At 37.3% G+C, this 22972-nt stretch overlaps 1 protein-coding gene across 4 annotated transcripts in view; it reads right to left on the bottom strand.

Moving 5' to 3' along the window:
• Positions 1 to 21425, bottom strand: part of PSD3 (pleckstrin and Sec7 domain containing 3) — a 784568-nt gene extending 763143 nt beyond the window's left edge. For 2 of the 4 annotated variants that reach the window (XR_008915561.1, XM_056813641.1), the window contains exon 1: positions 21009 to 21425. The gene's annotated coding sequence lies outside the window, so the exon portion shown is untranslated. The remainder of the gene's footprint in view (positions 1 to 21008) is intronic. The other 2 variants (XR_008915562.1, XR_008915563.1) reach the window with 1 other exon arrangement.
• Between the last annotated feature and the right edge of the window lie 1547 nt (positions 21426 to 22972).

Raw genomic sequence — 22972 nt, 5'->3', positions numbered from 1 at the left:
AATTCTTTACACATCCTTTTTCTTTTGATTATCACAGCATCTGTGAGATGGGTGCTATTAATATTATTCTAATTTTACATATGAGAAAACTGAGGTGCAGAGATATTAAGTGACTTTCCCAAGATAATATAGCTAGTGAGCATTTAAAGCAGACTTTGGCCTCAGGTCTTTCAACTCCAAGCAGAAGCACTTTATATGGTGTCCCTAGAGTGATGTTTACCACATATCCTAAATTTTGGGAGAGCAGATTTCAAGGGATTCAGAGAAAGGACTTACAACTGTTTTTTAGTAAAATAGAAAGCCTCATTATTGAGAGAAATGAGTGAAACAAAGACAGATAGAGAGTCAGAATCAGATTTAGAGATCTAGCTAAACTAGCTGATATGAAAGTAGTTTTAGAGTTCACCAGTAAAAAAAAATCCAAAAATATTCATAAGCAAAAGAGCTTTCTTGTCTGATTAATGATAAGATATATTTTACTACTGGAGAGAGAGCTCAGAAGTTATCAGAAGGTTCTGAGGGTATCTTTTTTTTTGGAAGGGGAAATCTTTAAAGCAGCCCCCCCCCATTTATTTTTTAAAAATAAAACCTTTTACCTTCTTTCTTGGAAGCAATATTAAGTATGGCTTCCAAGACAGAAGAACTGTAAGGGCTAGGCAATGTGGGTTAAGTGATTTGCCCAGGCTTCATAGCTAGGAAATGTCTGAAATTTGAATGCAGAACCTCTCATCTCCAGGCCATATTCCCTATCTACTGAGCCACCTAACCACCGCAATAAATGTTTGTTGAATGGAATAGCATCCATTGGAAACCCTGGGGGTATGTGATCACATTCATATGGTTTATTGCAACAAGTCAACTCATCCTCTGCATCCAACCAAGATCAATGATTCCTCTTTACAGCAATGCTAAATAGTTTCTTGGTTTTGCTTCTCATTTCTTTCTTAACCTTCTGTACTTTACTTAAGAGACAGAAGGATCATCTGCAATCAAGAAAGCAGATGAAATCCTCTGCATCTTCTTGGAAATACTTATGGCTGCCTAGGCTTCTGGTGGGGAGTATCCAACTTCCACTAATGTTCTGTAGAAAGCGAGGGATTGAAAAGGCAGTGATCTCTATTGGGTGCCTCATCAAAGAGCTCAAGCAGAGTAACTGGAATGCTGGAAAGGAATCTGGTAGCAATGGGAATCATATACTCGGGCTGGTTTAAATAAAGTTGGATACCAAAAGATGCTGATGAAGCTAAAGCTGGAAGCAAAAGACAGAAAATGGGGAAATCCAGTTTTGAGGAGCCAAGAGTTAAAATACACAAGGGAGGTAGGATGTGTGGGTTGGTCACTCTGGGAAAAAATAAAAGTCACATGACAGGATTAGCCTCTTTTAACTAAGACTGCAACTCAAAGAAGGTGTTAGGTTGTTGTTGGGGTTTTTTTATTTTTATTTAACAACTGATAACCTAGAGAACTGACAGAGTAGGGTATAGACTAAGACAGTGACAATTCTCATTTTTTAAAAATGATTACAATAAAAGAATCTTTCCAAAGAAAATCTTTTAATGATTCTCTCTTCCCACTGATCAAAAAAATTAATTCATCAGAATTTCCTGACTAGCTGAAACTTTCATAGGAGAAAAGAAGCTCAAGATAGTAACAACAATGATTTCTTTCAATCATACCCAGAAAGAAAATTGATTTGTATTCAGAAGGTGCATCATGAGATGTTCCTGTTATTCATAGGAGGGTTAATGGGGATCTTTCATTCAAAGCAAGATGGTGGGTCACTTCAGGCATGGGTTATCAGTTGCAATTCATTCACAACTGAAACAATCACATCTAAAGCATCCCTGACCTTGCATGGCTCCCAAGATACAAAAGAGGGCAGCAGAGGGCTACCACAAAGGGTATAATTATGCCCTCTCAGATTTTCCATTTTTCTTTGCTTCTGCTGATGCAGGGGAAAAACGAAAACAACGCCAAACCAAATGGAAAGTTGATGGGGTTTTTTTTTTTTAATTTTAAATCAAGACATTTCTGTCTTACATATGTAAAGCTGCCTTCTGTGGCCGCTTCTGACAAACCTCATGAAACAATGTTGTCTGAGTAACTGGGGACTGGCTGAGATTTGGAAAAACCACTCGCAGAATCCATGCTACTTGTTCCTAATTAGAGTTCAATGAGAAGAGATAACCAGCAAAACCTATCAAGTGAACATTACTGGAAAGTTCAAACACACTTTTCATCTTTCTGGAAAAATGAAATACTTATTTATGCTCAAGTAAACAAACAAAGGAGATGCTAACCCAAAAGATGACGAAAGATGGCATGATCAGCAATTTTTTAAAAATCCCCCAGTAGCAGGGAAGTTCCTTGAAAGCAAGAACTAATTTTTTCCACTTTTTCTTTTGTATTCTTAGTGGTATCCACATAGTAGGCACTTAAATGCTGGCTGAATTAAATTGGATAGATGCTTGCTTTAACCTTAAGTCTTAGGTTTACCAGGCTGGCTTTAGAGAACTCACTGGTTTTCTCTTTTCAGTATTCTTGATGTTCAGATAGCTGTTCTCTGTTAAACTCTGGCTCATTAAGATATGGTTGCATAAACCAAGTATCTAAAGCTTTCCATAAGTCTGGATAATTGAGAAAAAATAGGAAGAGAGCAGAATCTATTAAAAAATAGAACTTTTTTTAAATGACTAAAAAATTTGCTAAAGAATTACTCAAATTTGCCCCTCTCCACACTGTCTATAACATTTAATTAGTCCCATTAAAGTCCTCCCCAGATGCCTATTTGTGACATGAAGGTGCACCCAACTTCCTAATAGAAGAATATAAGCGCTGGCCCATCCTGCCAAGCCAGAAGAGCCTTTGGTACGACGAGAAGGGCTGTGTGTCTATTTTCAGAAATCCAGTCTGGCTAAGTGTAAAGAGGCTCATTACCACTTTGGTCATAAGTTTATGAGTTTTAAAACCACAGCAACCCATGAAGACCATCTCCTAAGTCACAGAGGGGTGCCATAAACTACATTGATGGACAAAGCATTTCCTACTTAAATCACAACTCTTTGAAGTATGGGAGTAAAATATTTCATATTGAAGTGTAATAGAGACAAAGATTTAAAGTAATACAAATGTCTAGGCATAGTTTAGTGTCTGTCCTGTCTACTAAGTTTCCTTGTCTTCTATTATTTTTCAGTTCTGGTTCTCTTTACTTGAACCTTTTCATTAAGAATTCTAAATCATCCAGGCTGGCTCTAGTGATAAAAATAATAACAATACATTTATTTTAATGCTTACTATATGTTAAGCAATTTACAATGATTATTTAATTTGATCCCCATAGCAACTCTGGGAGGAGAAGTATTGTTGTTACTCCCATTTTAAAGATGAGGAAATTGAAGCAAATAGGTAGGGAAAAAAATTGCTCAGGGTCTCACAGCCAATAAGTGTTGGAGGCTGGATTTAAGCTCAGGTCTTCCTGACTCCAGGTCCAGAGTGCTGGCCATTACATCATACTGTTTTTGAGCTCTGGATAGTTTGGACTGGCAACACAGTTTCTTTCTTTTCTTCCTAAGAAGGTTTAAGTACTTACTTGCTTTCATTGTTGTGTTGTTCAGGCATTTTGGTCTTATAGTATTCTTCATGACCTCTTTTGGGGTTTTCTTGGTAAAGATACTGGAGTGGTTTGCCATTTCCTTCTCCAGTTCATTTTACAGATGAGGAAACCGAGGCAAACAGGGTTAAGTGACTTACCCAAGATCACACAGCTATTAAGTGTCTGAAGTCAGATTTGAACTCTGGAACATGAGTCTTCCTGACTGCCTAGCACTCTAACAGTTATTACACCTAGTTACCCTATTCAAATTACCAAGTCGTTATTATTATTATTATTATTATTATTATTATTTTATAGTTTCCCACTGATATCAGGAATCTAAAGCCCCTAGGGATGTCTGTCCTTCCTCCATCTAGTTAATTTCTGCTCTAAGTCCCTTCAAATTCTCTTTCTCCTTTTTCCCTCTCCATGACAATTGTATACAAAATTATTTGCAACTTCTGAAATAAAACAACAACAACTATCTTATTACCAGGGACTTTTTAAGGGGGCCCAACTTGTTCTCTACTTTTATGAATATTTAAAAAACACAGCTGGATAAAACAAAACAGTTTGGGGCCAAAGTTTATACAGTGACTTCCTCAAAATGTCCATTTATGTTTTCTAGACAGGTATCTTGGGAGTTTTGTAGAAATTTTGCTTATATTGTACACAAGTCTTCAAAATTTCAGTCCATCAAGGTGATGATCCTTCCATTTATATAGACTGCAACTCATCTACACCTTCTAACCTGTTTAAGTCTTTTCTCTGCCTTCCCACAAAGCCTTGACTTTTTGTAACCCTATTTGGAGTTTTCTTGGCCAAGATGCTGGAATTGTTTGTCAATTCCTTCTCTAGTTCATTTCACAGATGAGAAAACTGAGGCAAACAGGATTAAGGGACATGCCCAGGGTCACAGAGCTAGTAAGTGTCTGAGGCCAGATTTGAACTCCTGATTCCAGACCCTACGTGTATCCACTTGGCCCCCAGCTGCCCCTAGTATGTATATATATATATATACATATATATATACATATATATATACATATATACAAACACATACATATATACATATATACATATATACAAACACATACATATATACATATATATACACATATATTTATATTTACATAAGTATTAATATATAATAGAATAAATCATATATCATAAATATATTTAATGTGACATTTTATATGTAATTTAATATATTATATAATAGAACATGTATCATATTGTACATGTATCATATTATTTTTATTATATTACATTCTGTTATATTATATTATATTACATTACATTATTATATTTTATTCTGCCTCTTATTTTAGCAACTTAGTTTTATCTTAGAGTCTTGAAGCCCTGGAGTATTTAAATAACTCGCCAATAGCCATCAGAAGTGGGATATGAACCTATCTTTTCCTGACCCTAAGTCCAGCCCTTTTATTTCTATCCCCTGGGCCTAGCAGAGGTTCTGGTAAATAGTATGAGCGTAATAAATGCTTATTGTATGATGTATCTCATTCATTTATTTCATTTAGTTTAACAAATTTATTTAATCTTCCATCACCAATAGCAAAAGGCACGTGAGGGTATGCATTTTGCCACCTGAGAAAAGAAGCTTAAGTTACTTGTCTAAAGTTGTTTTGAAATTCCCAAGGAATTGTGAGCAGAATAGAATTTACCATTCTGAGTCAGAGGCTTTAACTATCAATCTATTTTTTTCCTAAAAGAATTATTTTTTAAAAGAAATTCTTTGTAAGAAAAATTCTTCGCCAGTTGTCCCATGTTTAAAGGTGGCCTGAAAATAAGGTTAACCAGAAGCTAGTTACCAAAACTTCAGAATTATCAGCATATGCTAAATATCACCAACAGTAAAGGAGGCTGGCCGGTGTCTGTAGGCAGCCACGATTTCATTTCCCTGCCACAGCTCTCAAAGTGCAGACTCTTGGCTCTTGCTGACACTCCTCGCTGTCATAGAATTCTCTGCTTTGGAACTCTGCTTAAGTGCTTGAGGCCAAGTTCTCCTCTCTGTCTCTAAAGGACAGCGTGTTCTTTGGCTGGGTGGCACATCGTTTTTTCAACCCTGCAGACTTTTACACCTTTATGTTCAAGCTGGGTTATAAGGTTTGTGCAATTATTCAGAAAAGGAAGCAGGGCCAAGAAAGACCAACTTTCACCAATGGGGAGGGCATGCTTCAGTAGAGCAATTTGGGTTTGAGGAGTTGGTTGTTGGTTGGTTGTTTTTTTTTTTTAAGGCAAACCACAAGATTTCTCCAAGAATGTCACAGAACAAAATCATACAAATTATAGCTACAGCTTCTCCTTAGAGATGGCAAATCGTAGCATAGCAGGAGGGCTAGGGAAGTTCTTTTCTGTCTCAGAGAGCTGATCCACACAGCTATAGAATAAAATATTTTTTAGCAAGTGAGAAGTTCATGCAAATAAAAAGGAATAATGTATTTTGAAAGAGAAATACAAAATAAGTCGCATTAAAAATTAAAAACAAAAATAATTTTTAAAATTAAAATGATTAATTAAATTATTCTTTATGCTTCTTATGATGGTCAGTTTAAATAAACTAAAGAAAATAAAACTTATCAAGGTTCTATTCTCATCACTCCTCCATAGTTCTCACTCCACTATCTTTTTTTTTTACTTTGTCCTCTCTCTCTTTTTTTTCTTTCTTCTTAAACTCTTACCTTCTGTCTTAGAATGGATACTAAGAATTGGTTCCAAGGCAGAAGAGTGGCAAAGGCTAGGCAATTGGGGTTAAATGACTTGCCTGGCCTCACCCAACTAGGAAGTATTTTATGACAGATTTGAACCCAGAACCTCCCATCTCCACTCTGAGTCTTTATCCACTGAGTCATCTATCTGCCTCATGTTCCCTTTCTATTAATTTCATATAATCTTTTGGCTTTCCTTATTGCCAATATGTGGGTGACTCTAAAATCCCCTCTTTAGCACTGATACTTTTTTCTGACCCTACTTGCTAATTGATAAAAAGGATAATCTATCCCCTAGCTGCATGCTCTTGCATTGGCTGTCCTCTAGTATGAAATCCAAGATAAATGAACATCCAGCCTTTACTGAAAACCTCCAGTTGTTTGTTGTTGTTGTTGTTTTCCCCAGTGGAAAGCCCAGTTTTTCCCATTCCTTTAGGGGGAAACACAAAGTGGTAAGAGGTCCACATGATGAGAAGAAATCTGCCTCCATAATAAATAAACTGAAGCTTCCTCTATTCTTGTAATTCCTATATGACCGCCAGTTGTCTTGCCTTTTGTCTTACCACTGGACTTCAATGACTCTGGAAGAGTGTGAGGCTGATGGCTTTTTATAGCACTGCCTCATTTAATCCAAATCACGCATAAGACAAAACATCACTCTGTGATGTCATTGGCTCTTTTCAAAAATGAAAGACAAACAACAATTCCTATAGCCATTGCTTCTAGTTGTGGTTTCTGGAAAGAAAACAAATAAGCCTAATTCAGATATTCTTAAGTTTTTCTGTCTTAGACCCTTTGGAAGGCTGGTAAAGGTTATTGACCCCTTTTCAGAATAATGCTTTTAAATAATTGAAGGAAATACTAAATTCTTGTTAGAGATTAATGAAAATTAAGATGTAATTCCCACACTCCTCCAAGATCATGGATCTCTGAAATCTATCCATGGGAATCCATGGACCTCACATTAGAAACAAACTCAGAATGCAGTCTGGCAAAAACTAGATATAGCCCAATAGCTCACACCAAATACAAAGAAAAGTCCTGAATGGGTATGATTTTAGTAAGAAAAAGGTGATATCCTAAGGAAATTATAGGATCAAGGAAGAAATTACCTGTAAGATCTATGGATAGAGGAAAAGTTCCAACAAGAGAAAGAGAAGTTCACAGGAGGTAAAATGGACAGTTTTGACTGCATTAAAGTAAAAAATTTTTCACAAACAAAGCCAATGCAGCTAAAATTAGAAGAGAAGCAAACAAATGGGGGAAAATCTTTGCAATAAGTTTATCTGATAATGGTCCCATTTTTAAGATCTACAGGGAACTGATTCAAATTTACAAAGGGTTACTCCCTAGTTGATAGGCAGTTTTCAAAGGAAAAAATCCAAACAAGCCATCAAAAAACTATATGAAAAGAAGTTATAAATCATTAATAAAGAGAAATGCAAATTAAAACTGTTCTGTGGCTCCACTTCCTACCCTTTGGATAAGCTAAAATGACAAATGCTACAGGGGCTATAGGAAAACAGGCATATTAATGCACTGGTGGTGGAACTTATGAATTGTCCCAGTCATTCTGAGAAGTAATTTGGAACAATGCCCCCAAAGCTCTTAAACAGTGCATATCCTTTGGTCCATTTGTATACCACTACTAGCTATTCCTCAAAAATATAATTTTTTCATATGGCTATACACAAAAAATTTTATAATTATTCTTTTTATGGTGCCAAAGAATGGAATGCTGAGTGGGTGACTATCAACTGGGGAATAGCTGAACTAGTTAGGATATAAGATTGTAATAGAATACTATTATTCTATAAGAAAAGATGAAAGGGATGGTTTGAGAGAAACCAAAGAAGAATTCTATGATCTGATATAAAGTAAGAAGAACCAAGAGAACAATTTATAGAAAAGCATATGTGTGTGTATCTATGTGCACGTATAAATGAATGTATATTTAGATATGGTCAATGTAGGAATTTGTTTCTGCTTCATTGTAAACATTCATAACAAGGGCATGTTTTTCTTGCTTTCTCAATGGTGGCAGGAAGAGGGTGTAGGAGGGAGAGAATGTAGACTAGAAAATTAGGTAAAATTCAGTTTTGAAAGGAAAAAATAAAAGAACTAATCCTTGGTCTATTCTCTTTTAGTTATGACAGCTCTTCAAATATCTTAAGAAAGAAGATATGCCCCCCTCCCTTTCTTCCCTAGTCAAAATTTAGGCTTATTTGGATTTAAAAGTGAAAAGTGATTTTAGATATCATCTAATCCAAACTCTCTCATTTTACAAATAGGGAAACCTGAAGCTGAACTATTTAGGGATTTGTTCAAACTCACACATCTAGTAAGTAATCAAACTAGGATTCAAGCCTAGAGCCTGCATTTCCAAATCCAGATACCTCATAATTTCTCCAATTCCTTCAACCAATCTGCCTACAGCATTATTTGATGACCCTTTCTGATCTTGGTCACTCTCCCCCAAATGTAATGTATCTAAAAATGCAGTAACCAAGAGAGAATATAAAACTCTAGATGAGATCTGATCGCAGGAGAGTAAAGTGGATCTATTACTTCATTTTTAGTGGCCAATGACCTTTCATTCATTCAGCCAAGGTTTTTTAGCTTGATAGATTTTACTGCTGACTCATACTGCATTTGTTGTCTGCTAAAATATTCAGGTTCTTTGTTATATGAACTATCTAATTATATCTCCTCCATCATGAACTTGTGGTTTATTTCTTTCAATCTAAATGCCAAAGTGCATATTTATTCCTATTAAAATTCATCTTATTTTATTTAGTATAGTATTTGTTCATAATGAATCCATTCTGATTCATAGTGATTACTACTTCCTTTTCTAAATATTCAAAAATCAACTTCCTTGGAGGCTTCCATCTTTTTCCTCAAAGGATCCCTTCTCCAAATTGCCAAAAATAATACCATTTTTAGAGGCAGTAAAATATTTATGAGATGAGGTTTTTTAAATTGTACTTAGCTTAGTAAAGAGCAGACAGAGTTATTTATTGTCTTTGAATAAGTAAAGTATTATTATTCAGAGGGTGGTGACCAGAAGTTTATTATCTGTGTTGAAAAAATAAAGGGAATCCTATAGAAGGTTAAATACAAGAAAGCAGAGGTCACTAAACATTGGAGTTAGTTATTAAGTAATTTTGTGGACTCTCCTTTCTTTAAGATCTTTTAAAGAGTAAGTACCAGGTGGCAATAGCTGGTAGCAAAATAAAGGTATATGAGACAAGGATAAAAAGTAGTAGAATCAAAGGGAAAACTTTATATTGCTTCATAGAAATTAGAAATGGTTAAATAAATTATAATACATGAATGTAATGGAATTTACTGCACTATGATAAAAGGCAAAATAATTGATTCAGAGGCTCCTGCATAGTACCAGTTTGCACAATGTGAAGTGGTCAGAACAGAACCAGGAGAATAATTTATAAAAGGACAACAATGCTATAAAAAAAAATCTTGAAAAACTTAACTGATGAATGCAATGATCAACCATGTCTCTAGAGGAAGAAGAATTACCTCCTGACAGATGATGGATGCAAGGTGCAGAAAGAGACAAACATGTTTGGAAATAACTGCCAAGGGAATTCATTTTGCTTGAATATTTTTATTTGATAGCATTTGTCTTCCTTCCTCCCTTCCTTCCTTCCTTTCTTCCTTCCTTCCTTCCTTCCTTCCTTCCTTCCTTCCTTCCTTCCTTCCTTCCTTCCTTCCTTCCTTCCTTCCTTCCTTCCTTCCTTCTTTCTTTCTCCCTTCTTTCCTTCCTTCCTTTCTTCCTTCCTGCCTATTCCATAAAATGGGATGATATTTGTAAAACACTTTACAAACCTCAAAATGCTAAATAAATGTTAACCATTAATATTACTACATATTTTAGCTGGGATAAAGCAAGTGGTATGAAATGGAAATTCACAGTGTTACAGAGAATCTTCTTGTTGTTTTCTGCTGGATGTATGGAAATGTTCTTTTTGTGGTGTTTAAGTTCAGAATTTAAAAAAAGAAAAGCTTCTTATCTTTCAGGGCTTAGGTGATATTATCCAAGGCAGCCAGGAGATAGATTATAGATTATTTAAATGGGTTTTCCAATCCTTTCATCCTTAATCAAGACAGGAAGACCCCAAATCAAAATGAAATACCTTATCGTAGAAAGAAATTATTCTGGATTTTGTACCATGTCGTTTGGATATAGTATGGGGACCTAAATAATGATTACTCAAGCTCCAATGGTTCTCCGATATCTCTAAGATTAAGATACACCTTTATGACTTTTAAATATCTTGATAACCTTATGTTTTGTTACACTCCCTCTCCACACATGATACACACAAGCCAGCTGTGCTAGCCACTCCCAGATGCCTGGTATTCTCTCCCTTCTCACTTACCTGAATTTCCTGGGCTTCCTTCAAGCTTCAGCTCAATTCTATGATCTATATATCATAGGCTCTTCCTAATTCTTCTAGCTGCTGGTGCCTTTTGCTCTACAATTATTTCCCATTTATCCTTTATGTATCTTATATGTTTCTAATTAGTGACGTGTCTCCCTCATTAGAATGTGAGTTCCTTGAGGGCAGAGATTATTTTTTATCTTCATTTGTATTGCCAGCACTTAGTACAAGGCAAGCACAGAATAAACACTCAATAAATGGTTTTTAATTAATCAATTCATGTCTACCAACCTGATAGAGACCTATGACCTAGGATTGCAAAAGGCTTTTAATTTCTCTGTTGAAGACCACGAATAATGTCACATGCTACATCTAAAATGAGTACTGGTCTTAGAGTCACAATATCTGTGTAAGTCCAACATTTAGTGGCCACATGGTGACAGTCTCTCTGGTTCCCATTTTCTTCATCAGTAAAATGGAACTAAAATATTTATTCTACCTACTTCACAAAATAATTGTAGGGGAAATGCATTAAAAACCTAAAATACTAGAGGAAACACAATGACATGATAGATATGACTCTGGACCTGGAGTAAAGAAGACCTGTGCTCAGATCTCATCTCTAAAACCTACCAGTTGTCTGATCATAAGAAAGTATGTCATTTAGCCTCTCTAAATCTAAGTATTTTCATTTGTTAAAATGGAAAGAATAATAATTGGCTTATAATGAATGGACGATTCTCAAATGAATTTCTATTGGAGTGACTTAGAAGAAATCTTGATAGATTTAGGATCCATCCTGATTCTTATTCCTAATATTAACTAGCTCTGAGACCTGAGTTAATCACTTAATCTCTGAGATTAAGTTCTTTGATCAGCAAAATAGAAATAATAATATTTACACTCTTGGTAGCCAGCAGGACCCAAGTTTGACTCCTTGCTAAAATAATTATTAGGGCAAGTCTCTTAACTCTTCTCAGTTTCTGTTTCTAAAAAAACACCTTACCTTTAGCCTTAGTATCAATTCTTTTTTTTTTTTTAAACATTATTTTATTTAGTCATTTACAAACATTATTCATTGGAAACAATGATCATTTTCTTTTCTTCCCCCCACCCCCCTCCCACCACCTCTCCCATAGCCGATGCATGATTCCACTGGGTTTCACATGTGTTCTTGATTCGAACCCATTTCCATGTTGTTGGTATTTGCACTAGACTGTTCATTTAGTCTCTCCTCAGTCATTTCCCCTCAGCCCCTGTAGTCAAGCAGTTGCTTTTCATTGGTGTTTTTACTCCCACAGTTTATCCTCTGCTTGTGGATAGTGTTTTTTAGATCCCTGCAAGTTGTTCTGGGACATTGTATTGTCCCTAGTGGAGGAGTCCATTACCTTCGATTGTACCACAGTGTATCAGTCTCTGTGTACAATGTTTTCCTGGTTCTGCTCCTCTCACTCTGCATCACTTCCTGAAGGTCGTTCCAGTCTCCATGGAATTCCTCCACTTTATTATTCCTTTTAGCACAATAATATTCCATCACCAACAGATACCACAATTTGTTCAGCCATTCCCCAATTGAAGGGCATTCCCTCATTTTCCAATTTTTGGCCACCACAAAGAGTGCAGCTATGAATATTCTTGTACAAGTCTTTTTCCTTCTTAGTATCAATTCTAAGAGAGAAGAGTGGTAAGAGCTAGGCAGTTGAGGTTAAGTGATTTGCCCAGGGTCACAGAGCTAGGAACTATCTGATGCCAGATTTGAACCCACATCCTCTCCACTCCAGGTCTAGTGCTTTATATTGTACTATTGTACCATTGTACTATTAGTGCTTTATCCATTGTACTACCTAGCTGTCCCACAAACTCTTTATCTAATCCGTAAAATGGGGATAATAATGGTACTGACTTCACAAGTTTTTACGAGGAAAAAGTGCTTGGAAAACTTTAAAATACTATATAATTATGAATTAATATTACCAAATCAGTTCCTTCCTTTTGTTATTCAAAATAGTTCTAACATCATAGAGAATTAGTAAGGCTATATGAATAAATTACTAATCCACTTCCCAATAAAGTCAACTGAGGAAAAGCCATATATTTATATATATATGTGTGTGTGTGTGTGTGTGTGTGTGTGTGTACACACCGCTATATGTGTGTGTATATATATATATATGTATATGTATATTATACACATATACACACATTTCTCCAATGTGTTGGAGAAATTTGATTCAGGCAAGAAGAATTTTACTAAGGCTTTCCTCTCTACCTGCTGATATTTTGGTGACCATTACATCCATTATCTAAGCTTTGGAACTCACATCCTTGTGAGCAGATGTTGGCCTCCTGACCCCATATTCCCTTGGCAGCTCCCATGCCACACAGTGTCCAGCCTTACAATACTCAATGTTGCACCGATAACAGTGGACTGGCATTCTAAGAATTCTTGAAAGACAAGAGGAGAGAGCTTGAAGTCCCAGCTCTGCCAACAACCTTCCGGTGGGACCGCCATGATTCCATCTCTCCTTAGTCTATCCTCCACTCAACTGCTCATCCATCTTCCCAAAGGGACTCTCTATCACCTCCAGGAGCAAATAAAAATCCTCTGTTTGGCTCATAAAGTCCTCCATAACCTCGTCCGTTCAGACTCTTCCAGGCTTTTTTACACTTTACCTTCTGCCCCACACACCATATATTCTCTCTCCCAAATCTATGAGTTTATACTCACAATTCCCCATGTCTGGACGCCTCTCCCTCCTCATCCCTCCTAGCTTCCCTGGGTTACTTCCAGGTCTCTGCTAAAGCCTAAGCCTTTCCTAGTTACCCTCAACACAAACACCTTCCATCTGGAGATTCTCCCCAATTCTTCCTGTATATATCTTGTTTGTATGTTGCTTCCCCCCTGAGAACGGGAGCTGCTTGAGGACAGGGTCATCCTTTGCCTCTTTGTACCCCCAAGCCCTTCACACAGCGCCCAACACAGGGCAGGTGCCTAATAAATGTTAAAGGACTGTCTGCCTGCTATTCAGTAACTGTAATAAAGGACCCGTTTCTGGTGAGTTCTGTCTGCGTTCTCCTCATCTCTGGTATCAGCATGATAGTGTTTTCATGTTCAATTCCTCTAACTAACCAATAAGCTCATAGGAGGAAGGGATGTGTTGAGGTGGTCTGAGGATGCCAGAGAGCTGGAGCAGAGCTCACAGCCTGTTGGGAGCAGGGGGAAATCAGAGACGCTACATCGCCTCTATGTTAGGTCTTCAAAGAAGGGCAGCATTTTGATAAATCTAGAGAGGAAAGAGCGCCGTTCCAGGGTAAGGGGATGGATGGCATGAATTAAGTCACAGAGAGAAGAGAGCAAGACAAGGACAAAGAACAGAGAGACATCCAGTTGGACAAGAATACTGGATATACAAAGAAAAGTAGTACGAAGCAAGACCAGGGACATGACTTAGAATTCAATTGTGAAGGGCTTTGAGTGGTGACATCAGTTTATAATTTATTTAGAAGGCATAGGCACCTGTGTGGCTCAGTAGATGTGATACAATCGAATGTAATGGACTTCTCCATTAGTGGCAATGCAGAGATCCTGAACAACTTGGAGGGATCTAAGAGAAAAACCACTATCCACATTCAGAGGAAGAACTGTGGGAGTGGAAACACAAAAGAAAAACAGTTGCTTGCTCACATGGGTCGATGGGGATGTGACTGGGGATGTAGACTCTAAATGAACATCCTAGTGCAAACATCAACAACATGGAAATGGGTTCTGATCAAGGTCACATGTAAAACCCAGTGGAATTGCGCAGTTGGTTATGGGAAGGGGTGGGGGGAGGGGAGGGACAGAAAGAATATGATCCTTGTAACCAAGGAATAATGTTCTGAATTGACTAATTAAATAAAACTTCAAAAAATAAAAAATAAAAATATTTAACAGTAGGTGGATCAGTGGATAGAATGCCAGGCCTGGAGATGGGAGATCCTGAGTTCAAATCTGGCCTCACATACTTCCTTAGCTGTGTGACCCTGGAAAAGTCACTTAACTCCAATTGCCTAGCCCTTAGTGCTTTTCTGACTTGGAAATGATACATAGTATTGATTCTCAGTCAGAAAAAAGGTAGCAGGTCCACAAGGTTTTCAACCAAAAGAAGGCATCATCTGAGCCATTTGCTGGGAAGATTATTAGTATAACAATGTGAAGAATCACCCAGAGAGACAACATGATGTAAAGTTAGGATTAGTCATACATTTAGAGCTGGAAGGAGCCACAAAGATTGTTGCTGTTGTTTAGTAGTTTCAATCATGTTTAACTGTTTGGGGGTTTTGTGGCAAAGATCTTAGAGTGGTTTGCCATTTCCTTCTCCAGCTCATTTTACAGATAAGGAAACTGAGGCAAACAGGTTTAAGTGACTTGCCCAAGGTCACCCACCAATAAGTGTCTGAAGTCAGACTCTGGTCTTCCTAATTCCAGGCCTCATGCTCTATCCACTGCACCATAGTGCCTCAGAGATTATCTATTGCAAAAAGAAATAGCAAGGGAGATAGCTGGGTAGCTCAGTGGATTGAGAGCCAGGAGGTCCTGGGTTCAAATCTGACCTCAGCCACTTCCTAGCTATGTGACTCTGGGTAAGCCACTTAATCCCAATTGCCTAGCACTTGCCGCTCTTCTGCCTTAGAACCAATACATAATATTGATTCTGAGGTGGAAAATAAAGGTTTTAAAAAAGAAAGAAATAGGGGACCAGATCTAAGTGATCAATGGGCAAAGAAAGAAGAGAGCTTCAAATTATATTGCTGATGCATCCTCATTAGGAGTCAGCAACTGAGAGGCTGGGGGAATGAAGAAAAGGAAAGAATTAGACATGACAGAGGTCCTCCGTCATATGGGGTGACCAGGAGTGGCCAGTTGGGATAATAATTTGAAGTGAAACCAAAAGATCATATTTTTGTTTGTTTTGTTTTAGAATAGTTGGGACTGGAGCATGTTTATAAGCTCACAGGAAGGAGACAAAGAAATAAGAGGGTTCGAAGATGCCTTAGTGATGACTGATGGAACAAGGTCTGAGAGAAGGCAGAACAGCAATGCCATTGAGAGAACATGTGAAAGGGTTAGGAAGACCAACTCTTCCTCTGTTGTTGCAAAGACTAGGAAGAGAATGAATATAAAGCCTGAATGAATGATTCAATGCATTTCACTTGTGTACAACTCTTCATGACTCTATTTGGGGTTTTCTTGGCCATTTCCTTCTCCAGCTTATTTTACAAATGAGGAAATTAAGGCAAACAGGTTTAAAAACATGCCCAGAGCCACTCAGCTAGGAAGTGTCTGAGGGTAGATTTTTAACAGTTAAAATTTAGGAATATGGGGAGACTGAGGCAGGTAGAAATTAGTTTCTCTCTGCAAGGAGTATTATATTTTTAGAGGTTTATTAAAGGTTAAAGATTAAAGAAAATACAGAATAAGAAAAAACACGTGCCTAAGACGCATCTGCTCCAAAACGGAAGTCCAAAAGAAGACCCAAAAACCTTTGCCACCAGCTTAAATCCTTCCTCGATCTCGGTCCACCTCAGAATTCCCGTGAGATCACAAAGCATTTTGGGGAAGTGGATCAAAGGCTTGTGGGAATTGTAGTCCTGTATTCGAGTCTATTTTTTATAGATTTGAACTTGGGAAGATGAGTCTACCTGACTCCAAGCCTGGTACTCTATCTGCTGAGCCACCTAGCTCACTACGTGCCAAACATTGCTAAGTGCTAGATATATGAAGACCAAAGTGTCACAGTGCTGGCCTTGAAGGAGTTGATAATATAATAGAGGAAGAAAATAAATAGAGAGAGGATTGAAGGAGCTCACAGATGATGGCCTCAATCTACTGAGTAAAGCTAGGAGAAATGGACATATAATGAGATGAAAGATGAAGGATGTGCAATTAGTACAAAAGGAGAGAAGATAAAGTATAGAAGAAGATTACAGAGAATATAGTAGAGAGTCAATAGAAGATGAATCAATCAAAGGCATGGGGAACTAAAATTCTGTGCTCAAGGTCACCCAGATAGTATGTAGCAGAGATAAGATTTAAATTCAACTCTTCTAACACTCTTTCCATTGTCATATTATATCGCCTCTTCCAATCACTGTATTATTTCATATAATTTTTCAGAGCAAAACTAGGAAAAAGTAGAATATAAATGGGGATAGGTTTTAGTTCAGCACAGGGAGTTTCTTTTTTCTTTTTTAACTTGGAAAATTTATTTAATTAATTAATTTAGAATATCTTTCCATGGCTACAAGATTCTTGTTCTTTCCTTCCCCTCCTCCCACCCACCCCCATTGCCAATGAGCAATTGTACTGGGTTTTACATGTGTCATTGATCAAGACCTATTTCCATATTATTGATATTTGCAGTAGGGTGATCGTTTAGAGTCTACATCCCCAATCATATCCCCATCAACCCATGTGATCAAGCAGTTGTTTTTTGTCTGTGTTTCTACTCCCACGGTTCTTTCTTCTGCATCCCTCACAATTATCTTGGATCATTGCATTGCTGCTAGTAGAGAAGTAGCATAGGGAATTTTTAAAATGATTTTTGTTGTTGTTCAGTTGTGCCAAACTCTCCATGACCCCCTTAGAGTTTTCTTGGCAAAGATACTGGAGAGGGTTGCCATTTCCTTCTCCAGCTCATTTTATAGATGAGGAAACTGAGGCAAACAGGGTTAAGTTACTTGGTCAGGGTCACACAGCTAGTAAGTATCAGCCAAAGCTATCCAAAAAGATAATAGGCTTCCTTGGAAGTCAGTGAGTTCCTCCATCATTGAAGATATTTAAGTGAAGGTTGGGTTCCCATGTATTGAGATACTAGAGATTTTATGTACAGAGTAGGGAGCTGATGACCTTAAGTGTGCCTTCCAACATCAAGATTCTGGAATTCTATTACATTTAATAAACTGGCATTTGGGATCCATATTTAACCCCAGGCAATATTCAACTGTAAGCATAAATAAAACTCTAAAAAGTCAGATGTTCCTACATTCAATTATGGAACTGAGAGGTAAATAAGAATCTGCTCACAGTTTTCTCAGACTGTTAAGAGTTGGAAGGGCCCTCTGGGGTCATCTATGCTAACTCTATCTATACTTAATGCAGAAATTCACTGTATACCACCCCCAATCAGAGATCATCCAATTTTCAATTAGACACAGTATAATGAAAAAGTATCTCATTTGGTGTTAGAAAACCTGAATTTGAACCCAATTCTGTCACTTATTCTTATGTGACCTTGAATAAGTCATGTTAGCGCTAAGGGACTCAGTAAAAATAGAAGTTTGAATCTTAATCTTTAATTAATCTAATTTTTAATCAATTAATCTAAAATCAATTTAATTTAATATTTTTGCAGCTATGAATCCTATGACCCTCAATCATTTTTCTCCAGATTAAGCATCATGAGTTCCTGCAATTGATCTTCCTAAGACATGGTTTCAAGCATCTTCATCATCCTTGGTCACCCATGCTCCAGCTTATCAATGTCCCTTCTAAAATGTCAGAACTGAATCCAATGTGGAGTACCACAGGAATATGCCTCCCTTCTTCAGGACATCAGTTTCCTGTGAATCCAACTTAAAACATTACTAACTCCAAAAAAAAAAATGGGGGAGGGGTGGACAGCTAGGTAGCAGAGTGGAAAATTGCCACACCTAGAGTCTAGAAGGCCTGAGTTCAAATCTGCCCTCAGATATTTCCTAGCTGTGGGAACTTGGCAAGGGATTTAACCACAATTGCCTAGCCCTTGCCCTTCTGTCTTTGGGTTGTTATTAATACAGAAAGTAAAGGTTTAAAAGAAAAAGACTTCATTAGCTTTTTTGCCATCTAATCCCACTGGCGACTCATATTCAGTTTGCATTTCCCTTTGGTGTGCTCCTTCCAATCAATTCCTTGGGAGTTACCTGGAACTTTTAGATTCTAGTTGCTAGAATCTGAAAGCCAAATCTCTGATAGATAATCAAATTACTTGAGCCCTGAATGGGTCTCCAAGTTTATAGATGATCCACTGGGCTTAACTAAATTTCCTCATCCAATCTAAACATTCTTCTCATCAGCTATTTCATACTTTTTTATTTTTATTTATTTTTATTCCTTGACATACATTTATATTCTGCCTACTCATCTAATTTAGATTATAGAATCATGACAAAGGTTGTAGGTCACTCTGTGTTTCACATATGTCTTGTGCTTCTTAGCACACAGACACTTAAGATAACAACAAATAAGAATGTTAGATAGACTATGGGACTTCAGGTTCAAATATGTGGTTTCAGACCTCATCTCAGAGACTTACCACCAGCTGTGTGATTATGGGCCAATCTTTTAAACTCTTGAAGCCTTGTTTCCTCATCTCACAAATAAAAAGCCAGCATTATATAGTGCTTTAAGGTTTCAAATCCCTTTATAAATTTATATTTGACCTTCAAAACCACCCTAAAAGATGGTGCTATCATTTTCATTTTATAGGTGGAGAAACCAAGCAGACCAAGATTAAGTGACTTGCCCAAAAGTTACACAACTATTAAGTGCTGGGGTTAGATTTGAACTCAGGTCTTCCTGACTTGGGTTCAAGCCTGTATGCAAAGTGCCACCTAGTTGTATGAAGAAAACAAAATTTGAACACAATTTGTAAACAATATTTGTCTCACAAGTGTAAAATGAGAAGGGCAGGGAGGTAGTACAGTGGACAGAGCACCAGACCTGAATTTGGGAGGATTAAGGTTCGATCTGGCCTCAGACACTTCCTAGCTGTGTGACCCTGACCAAGTCACTTAACTCCAATTATGTAATCTTTACTGCTGTGTGACCCTGACCAAGTCACTTAACTACAATTGGAGTTACTACTCTTCTGTCTTAGGACTGATATTAAGATAGAAGGTAAGAGTTTGGGGGGTTTCTTAAGAGTAATATGAGAAAAGCAGTTTTTGAACCTTAAAGTGCTATAAACATGAGCTTTTTTTCTCAGTACAGACATGTATTTTGTAGTGATTGTACATAATTTCTAGTTCCTCTTTCCAATTATTTTCATAACCATGTTCTCTAATGAGAAAATGATAGTTTCTCATTAATCTCGACTACACTATAAATCCATCAATTATCAGATGTCTGTTGTTACCAAGTTACATGTTATTAAGAGTAGTAATTTTACATTTAGGTATTATTGGACTAAGGTTTTCTGCAGATTGGATGACGTAAAAACAAGAAAAATAATTTATAAGTATTAGAGTAGATAAAAAATAAGAACCTTTTTGTCGAATGTCTCAGATAATCTAAATCCAAATAGTTTCTTTCATACTAGAAGAATGTGGGGCAAGGAGAGACTAAGATTAAGGGACTAGTTCAAACTCATACTGCTACAAACTAAAAGCTAAATGTAGGTCTCCTGCCTGTCATCTATTCTAACACTCTTGCAGTCCCCAATTATCTTTTCACGTGTGACCAAGAGGAAAGAAGCCTGGATCTGGAGACAGAGGACCGAGTTTAAACCCCTCACCTGTGATTTTTACAAAAATCAATTCACTTCTTGGAGTTTCCTTCAGCCTCCTCACACATAAAATCGAGGATGTGGAAGGAGCATTAGAGATCCAGCTTTAAAATACTAGGATTCATGAAGAAGCAGAGTTTGAGGTACAATGAGATGTTTTCTACTTTTATATTTTGGAAAGTTATTTCATTTTTTCAAAGAACAATCTGATTTCCTTGACTCATTTCCATGTAACTTGTAGATTATCTGCATGCGTTATTGTCCAGCAAGTCAATATTCTCATTATGTTTTCATCTCCTTCCCACTCCCCTAAGCCTTGGACTGGGATCTACTTGGCTTTCTTAATGACTAATCTTTATTCAAAAGATGCAAGCTAAAACCCTACACAACCAAAGAGACATATTTTGGAGAAATCTATTCAAACACTTCTGAGGTTTAATATTCAAAGAATAAGCCTTCATGTGACCTTACATATTTTAAAAGAAAATACCTAATCACTTGAAATTTGATTTTATGCAAAGGCAGCTTTCTAATTATTGGCATTTTTCTGACTTTCAGCCCCCTTTCTGAATAAAATCCTTTAAATAAGACCCTCCAGTATAAAGGTGATTCTTTCCAAGTGCCCAGTGATGTTTTAAAAAATTAGTATTATAGAAATTCATTTGTTAAAAGACTGACTGAAATTCTACCCTCAAAGTCATCAATGCTAAAGTTTTGTTACATGGGGGAAAAAAAGTCCTAAGCAGTGACTTACCAGGATTGTCAGCTTCCTGTAGCCTTGGAAAAGTATCTTTTTGTGGTATCAGAAACTTCCAGTATCAGACGCATCCCTCTAAAGCTGCCTGGTGTTAGAGACTTTGTTTGTTCCAATGAATTTCACCAACAGAGCAAAAACTCAGTGGTAGGCATTTCTTCTTTTGGTAGAGCTTTTCTTTCTCATCCCTCTTCATTTGTCTCCATTTAAAAGCCATGGAGAAGGACATGAAAACAAAAACTTGGCTCCCTTGTCAGTAGGAAGGACAAAAAGGTGTAGAGTGTACATGCCACTAAGCTAGTTAGAAGTCTGTCATCTGCAGGATTCTCATGGAGGGCTCCCGGAAATGGCCATGGTTAGCCCCCTCAGCTGCTTGTAAACACTTGGGAAGAGAGTAAGTTTCACAATTGCTAGGGTGATGTAAATGCAGCAAGGGACGCCTCTGTGAGCTGGGCGTTAGGGGTGGGGGGTGGGGGAAAGGACAGGGTAATAGGACCCTTCCTTCAGACAGCTAATCCAAAGCACATTCCAGGAAGTGCACTGGTTGGTTAAAGTTAGAGAAACAGTGGCCTCTTATGGAGCCCTGATCATATACGGTGTGGCGATCCTTGTGGTTTGCTTTGATAGTAACATGAGTTGAAAACAAGGGATAAGGTGGGGCCCCAAGGAAAGTCATCCTATACACATTTCTTGCTTTGATTATAAAGAAGGTCAAAATGTTTTACTCTGTTACCATCCTGAGCCCTTCTTCCTTTTACACTGTTTATCTTCCTTCTTCTCCAGGCATTTTATGGACATAAGATAACTCTGCAGGAAGACAGGGCTACTCTGGATAGTTACAACTTCAGTGTAGTTTCCCAAGGGCTGCTGATTTCCTTTGGCATCTCACAGTGTTTATACCATGCCCACTAAAAATGTAAAGAATGGCTAAAAGGTGAATTTCTTTTAAAAATATATTATTTTATAATGAGCTTTTGTCATTTTGCTTTAGGAAAAAAGTCATTGAAATCAGAGGCATTTGATTGAGGATGAGAGCTTTCAAGCACTTCTATGAATCTAGTTCTCACACTGATTTTTTTCTGTCTTTTGATGCTGCTGCTTTGGGCTGTTTTTATGACTTAGAGCTTTGTTAGGGGAGTTAAGCTCCTTGAGGTCAGCCAGGACTGGTCTGAAAAGAAAATACTGTAATTAAACAGTAACTAATAAGTGCTATCTTTTTTTTTTTTGCCATGATACTCTATTTTTCACTTGGGGATTCATGGAACTTCATGCATAGCTTGTAAGAAAAATGGTCTCTTTTCACTGAACACTCGGAGGGTTCAGAGTGAACATAGCAAGGTGTGGTAGGGGGAGAAAGCTGGACTGGGAGTTAGGAAGACCTGGTTTTAATCACACTGGTTGACTAGGAAACATCACTTTATCTCTCAGTCCCTCTAGGCAACTCTCAGAGATTATAAATTGCCTAAATTTGCTGATCTGCATCAGTAGGGAACATCCCTTTGCAACTGAAATCACAGATCCAGAAAGGAAAAACAATAACAAACGAGGTTGAGGGGCTGTGGGGTCACCGATAATTACAGGCAAGTGATGTCAATTGGAAGGGGGCAAAAAAATGTTTGGAGAAAATTTTGTGAGCTTTGGCTATATACAGTGTTTGGTAGACACAACTAAAGGCAACACAAAAGGGAAGCCAATAGTACTAATCTCCATAAAGTTCCCTGGTTCCAAATCTCCTTTAACAGATAATTAATGTGGGTTTTACTTTGGACAATAGCAGGCAATTAATTCCTATTAAGATATATGTGACGCAAGAATGACATGTGGCAAAAGGTAAGAAGAAAGATTAGTTTACAACATCAGTTTCCCAACTATGGAAGCTGGTCCTAAACAACTCTATAATTTCTGTGCTATGTGCTGTCTCCTCCAATGCACCAGGAATCTTATTCTTGAGACAATTATTAGTG

The sequence above is a fragment of the Monodelphis domestica genome, chromosome 1 (genome assembly GCF_027887165.1).
Source record: "Monodelphis domestica isolate mMonDom1 chromosome 1, mMonDom1.pri, whole genome shotgun sequence".
Taxonomy (NCBI): Eukaryota; Metazoa; Chordata; class Mammalia; order Didelphimorphia; family Didelphidae; genus Monodelphis; species Monodelphis domestica.
This window is presented reverse-complemented; position numbering and strand designations above follow the sequence as displayed.